This window comes from Mastomys coucha, unplaced genomic scaffold (assembly GCF_008632895.1).
Source record: "Mastomys coucha isolate ucsf_1 unplaced genomic scaffold, UCSF_Mcou_1 pScaffold9, whole genome shotgun sequence".
Lineage (NCBI taxonomy): Eukaryota > Metazoa > Chordata > Mammalia > Rodentia > Muridae > Mastomys > Mastomys coucha.
Genome location: NW_022196915.1, coordinates 19110809 through 19117074, shown reverse-complemented (window position 1 = coordinate 19117074; position 6266 = coordinate 19110809). Strand labels below are relative to the sequence as shown.

Below are 6266 nucleotides of genomic sequence, written 5' to 3'. Positions count from 1 at the left end.
TTGACATACATTTCCTGCTGTGATAGGATGCCTTCCCCGAAACCAGGAACCAAATAAAACCTTCCCCATCTAGGTTTGTTCCATCGGATACATTGTTACAATGCTGTGAGCAGTAGCTAAGGACAGAGAGGGCATGCAGCTGGAGCATGCAGAGATGTGACATTAGCTCTGGGTCCCGTGGCAATAGCAAGCAGGTTGTTTCGTTTTGAGAAGGGTGGGAACTGCGTTTTTCCACACTTGTCTCAAGTAAGGTACCACAGGAGATTGAGACATAAGCAGACTCATGTTTTCAGGTGGCAGAACCAACTGGAGGTTCAAGCTTGACAGTTGCTTCTAGGTGTAACCAAAGGTTCCCTCATAGTTTCCAGAATCACATTCTTCTATAGCCAGAGTTCAATTTTCAAGAGCAATGCAGCAAAATTAACTAATTAATTTTGTATTTGACTTTTGATGTTATCAGTCCAGCTACAAGAAATATTTTTTATTTATCATTATGCTTTTTATTTATTTTATTAAACTCTTTGGTTTCCAGATAGAGCATGTTGTGATCATAAAAAGAGAAATATTAAGATATGTTCTATGGGTGTGTGGTGAGGTATAGGGGAAAGGAATGTCTCAGTGAGCCCATGCCAAGGCATCCCTTCCCCCTGAGGGACCAGCCACATGCCGGTATAGTATAGAATAGAGTTTATTCAGGGCATGGGGAGGGGAGTTAAGAGGGTAGCAGAGGCAGAGAAAGGCAGAGAGAAGGAGAGTAGAGCAGTAGAGGCGGCCATGACCACGTGGAGAGAGGGGGGGGGGAGCAAGGGGTCAAGAGGCAAGAGAGTAAGAGAGGCAAGAGAGAGAGGAGGGGGCAAGCAGCCCCTTTAATAGTGGGCCAGGCCTACCTGGCTGTTGCCAGGTAACTGTGGGGAGCATACCTGGCTGCTGCCAGGTAACTGTGGGGGTGGAGTCCAGACAGAATTCTAACATTTCCCCCTTTTGGTTTAGTTAAAAAAGAAAAAATTAGAAAAAGGTGATGGCAACGTAGGAATTGGGTCATCATGATATTGGGGACAACATGTCTCTGGGGAACCCAGAGGAATGGGTATGGGGGATGTTTGTCCAGTCTTAGGAGGATTGGCTGCCTCCTTGCTGTCTAGGGTCTGTGGAGCCATCTGAGGATAGGTCAGAAGGAACAGGTCCAGAAGTCTGTGTCTGTGAGGAGATGGGAACACCTGAAGGTTGCTTCTCTGGAGCTGTCCTGGGTGTAGTAAGTGCCTGGACTTGAGATAATATTGGCATTCTGTCTGGACTCCACCCCACAGTTACCTGGAAGCAGCCAGGCAAGCCTGGCCCACTATTAAAGGGGCTGCTTGCCCCCTCCTCGCTCTCTTGCCTCTCTTACTCTCTTGCCTCTTGCCCTCTTCCTCCCCCTCTCTCCCCATTCCCTTCCCCCCTCTTTCCACGTGGTCATGGCTGGCCTCTTCTCCTCTAATCTCTCCTTCTGTCTGCCTTTCTCTGCCTCTACTACTCTCTTAACACTCCTGCCCATGCCCTAAATAAATTCTATTCTATGCTATACCATTGTGTGGTATGGCATGAGGTCCCTCAGGGGGAAGGGATGCCTTGGCATGGACCCGTCGAGGCACCCCTTTCCCCCAATCCTGATAGAACATATCTTAATATTCCTTTATCTTTTTATGATCACAACAGAGCAAAGCTATACTTCTCATTTTCTCTTGGTAGTGTTCAAATGTGCTCAAAGAGAAACCCAACCTCACATTCATCAGCCAAAGAATGTAGGAGGAGAAGCTGGAGAGACAAGTAAGCAGTTAAGAGCACTGACTGCTCTTCCAAAGACCAGGGTTTAAATCCCAACCCTCACAAGGCAGTTCACAACCATTTGTAGCTCATTTCCAGGGGATCTGATGCCCCCTTCTGACCTCCGTGGGCACTAGACATTCATGTGGTATACAGGCATGCCTGAGTTAAGACACCTATACACATAAAATAATAAGAGTTTTAAAAGAATGGATAGTTAAAAATGTGATGTAGTTTCCTTTAGGAGATCTACCTGTGGACTACATGGAAGCAAAGACTCTTGGAAATGCATAATCCGGAGAACCTGTCTAATCAGTCAGTGCAAGAAAAATGAAGCACAATGCAGCCAGTTGAGATTGCTTCATCCTGAAATGGGAACGCCTCAGTGACTCACATTTTATCATCACTAACAACACTGCCAACCTGAAAGTCAGCTTATTGAATAAAGACAAGGTTGAATTAGAGAGCAGCCACCAAGCCTCCAACCAAGAGAAAGAAAGGACGCTTCCAGAATATGCTAAGGAACCTGAGGAACTGTGTGTGGAACTTCAGGCCACCTTGGATGGTTGACCAAAAGGAAAGTAGAAAAGCCATTTTCAACCAAGGAAATTTGTGAACTAGAAATGTATCATTACTGGAAGAGAGTAACAGACCCATTTCACCTCCAACCCACAGCCTTCTTTTACCAGGTTTCACTCACATCAGCTCTCGGATGCAGAGGTAGCACATATTGGATTGCAACCTCATCCTGTCCACGTGGCTGCACCAGCTCTACATAGGGAGTCACAGCAAGTGGCAGCTGAAAAGCATGCACTGGGCGCTAGGTGGTGACTCCCCTGGCATCCTGCCTGAGATCACAACCTCTGGGCTCCAGACCACTGGCTACATGTGCCCTTGGGCCAGATCACTATTCCTGGCCCTGCAGCCTCTCCAGGTACCTGTGGCTGTCCTCCCCTCAGCTTTGCCCCACTGGTAGACAAGTTGTCTTGTTACTTATGAGTACCCTGAATGAATTAAATCGGCCCAGGGAAGAATGCCTGGGGGGTCTCACTTTGTAAACCAAGAGCACTTTCCAGCATATTATATCAGTGCAGACAATGCTGAGTTTCCTGTCTTTCTTCTATTTCCATTGACCTTCTTTGTTTGTGAGTTTGTTTGTTTTGTAGCACCAAGAATCAAACCCAGGCTTTCACACAAGCTAAGTACTCAACCACTGGGTCTTATCTTTAACTCTGAGCTTAAAATTTGTATATTAAGTAAAATTCTATAAAAATTAGAAGCTTATAATCATATCAAATAGAGCTGGAGAAATGGTTTAACAGTAAAGAGCCCTTCCTGTCCCAACAGCACACAGACAGACATACATACATACAGACAGACACACAGACACACACACACACACACACACACACACACACACACACACACAATCTTTTTAAAAAGATTTTTTGAAAGAAAAGAAAATGTGGTTTGTATACAGTGTGATTCTTGTTCAATCATAAAGAAGAGTACTCTGAATTCAACTGGAGATAATTTTAAATGAGTTAAATCAGTTTCAGAGAGGCAAATAATGTATTTTTCTTAATTGTGAAGTATATAGATATGAGATAACATGTGTGTATATTTGTCATCAAAGTAGAAGCAAAACTATGCTGGGGAACAAAGGGGACTAACAGAGGAGAAAAAGGGAAAGGCAGAGATGCCAAAGCTCATTCTATACAGCTGTATATTTACATTAAAATGTCCCTCTGAAACCCATGTACAATGAATACATGCTAGTCAAAAATATTTTTAAAATAAAAATTCAGAAAAAAGAAACAGGATGACCAAATTTTTCATTTTGTCTTACCAATTTAAATCAATTTAACTTTTTTAAAGAAAATAAATGGTGGGATAAGCAGGGTCCTTGGGACTACCGTTCTATAAACCCCTTTCAGGATTTTCCATGAGCTGCACATGGTAGATGTCTTCAAATCCTGCCGTAGCACAGCTTCCCTTGGTAACACCGTTCCAAGATATTCTAAATTTACGTGATCACAGGATCATTTTTACAGCTAGCATCTGTTACTTTCTCAGGGAGGTGCCTATCATATTGTGCATAATTTAAAAATATGCTTTAGAATAAAGAATTTGACAAAGATAAGTATGTCAGTGTCACAGCAGAGAGTGTAGAGTTACAAATTTCCCAATGGAGGGCACTAGACATCTCTCTGGTCTTTGTCTTTAAAGTCAGCACAATGCGTTGCTTTCTTTATCTAGCAGCTATATGCAGGAGATGCAAGCCGGCATAGGGTAAAGTCTTAAGAAATGCAAAATACAGGAAAGCTGCTTCTTCTTCTTTGAGGACCATCTTACATCACAGTCATCACCATTGCCCTAAAGGGTCCAAGAGGAAGACACTTGAGCTCCCAAGAGCTTACTTCTGAAGTCTGTTAACTAATCAAGTTAACTAGTTAACAGTCATGTTAACAAGCCTGCCACAAGCCCCCTTCACTGCTGATGAGGTTGTATCAAAAACCCATCACAAATAGAAAACATCACAAGTTGAACGTCCTTAGCACAGCTAACATACTGGAAGGACGTCCTAGCTGAGTGACTGAGTGTACTGAACAGTGTCAGTGGTTTACTCATGCAATGAAGACCGGCAGCTATAGCCCAGACAGTACAAAAATACAGTACTGTGTACATTGAGCTCCAGAAAAAGTCAGCATCCAAATCTGAAGTATAATTTAGTTGCTTTTGCACAGGTATAAAGTTGAAAATCACTAAATCAGGGACCACCTCGATATGAATTCTTAAGGCAATGGTTGGTATAAAGCTATTGTAAAATCTCAGCTGTTATTAATTGCTACTATCAAAAGATATTCCCATCCTCCCTCAGGCCACTAGAACTAGAATCCCCAGGGGTGGCCAAGAAAGGACCTTGGCCGCCCATTCTCTGGAAAGCTGACACACTCTGGGTGTGGCCTCCAGAGTCCAGCCCAGGTGGCACATACTCTGACTCCATCCTCTAGGAAAGGGGGCCTCGTCCTTACTTATCCACCTCATGGCTTCCCTGGTTCGTTCAATGTCTCCCTGCATCCTTTGCGCTTCCTGGCCAGTAGCTACTGCTCTCTTGGCCTATCTTCCTCTCCAGAATAGTTTACTGTCTAGACATGATAGTTTTTTCCTCAAAAGTCACCCTTTGACATGTCTCACTGGAGAAATATAACATTTCTATTTGTAGCTGGCTGTTCTAGTCCATGAGTCCTTGTGGAAGGAACACAGGTTGGAAGCAGGGGATGGGGTACAGACTCCAGCAACAGGCCAGGGAAAACCCCAACTGCATCACCAATATTGGAGGAAAGGATTTGAAGTCTTCTCAAACAACTCATCCCAAGGAGCACAGTTTTACTAAAATATTTAAAGTGGAGTTTCTCAGCATATGAGTCATGACCTTTTTGGGGGGTCAAGCAACTCTTTTACAGGAAGTCACATAACAGATGTCTTATGTGTCAGATATTTGCCTTAAAATTATGAAATGGCAACAAAACAATTTTATGGTTAGGGGTCAGCACGATATGAGGAACTGTACTAAAGGGCTGCAGCATTAGGAAGGTTGAGAGCCACTGATTCAAAGCCTTATGTGGGGATGAAAATTGGGAATCACAGCCTGTGTGGTGTGTGTTGTTTTCTGACCGATAAAAAGAACAGAAGCTTTTGGTCCAGCAGAGAAAAAACCAGCCTCAGCAAGTTTTCTGAGTGGGAGCAATTTGGGAGTGGTTTGGAAGAGTTCAATTCCCTGTCCAAAATGTATAAACAAGCTGAAACTGGAGCTTTTTATACAAATGGTTAGAAATGAAAGCAAAAAAATTTCATCAAAGCAAAGGTGTGTGCGCAACACATTGGCCCCTTGGTGTCATTTGAAGTAAATTAATGTGGAGGACCAAAGAGATGGAGTCGGCAGTATGCAACGCTCCAGGGACCTGCTTGTGATTTTGTTCCTAGTAGCAAAACGAGTGCTCCCAGCAAGATTTCAGGGAAAATACGACATGCATAAGTAAGATTAATCAGTAAAGCTAGCATCTACCTAATGAGTCATCTTTGACATCACAAAGCTAGGAAAATATAAGGCTGCAGCCTGGCAGGGCTGTGTACTCCCAGAAGCCATGAAACAGGAGCAGCCCATATGCATAGGTGTGTGTGGTTCCCGAGCACACTGGTCTCAGCGAAGAGGAAGTGATAGAAAATGACAGCCTCCTGGGTGCTCTTCACTACAGTGGGAAGGGAGTCGGGATGGATACTAAAGCAAGCCTGGGGGTCCATGTCTCCTCAGCAGCCCTCCTGTATTCCAAGAAGCTCTGAGGGAGTGTGTTTCTGGAAGCAAGTGCAACTGTCTAAATAAGAATGGTGTTACATACGTAATCTCGGCACTCAGGAAGCCTACAAACTTGACAAGAGTCCCTGTCTCAAAAAAAAAAAAA

At 43.8% G+C, this 6266-nt stretch overlaps 1 pseudogene; it reads left to right on the top strand.

Moving 5' to 3' along the window:
* The first annotated feature begins 1112 nt into the window (after window positions 1-1112).
* LOC116084277 overlaps window positions 1113-6266 on the top strand; it is a 7258-nt pseudogene continuing 2104 nt past the window's right edge.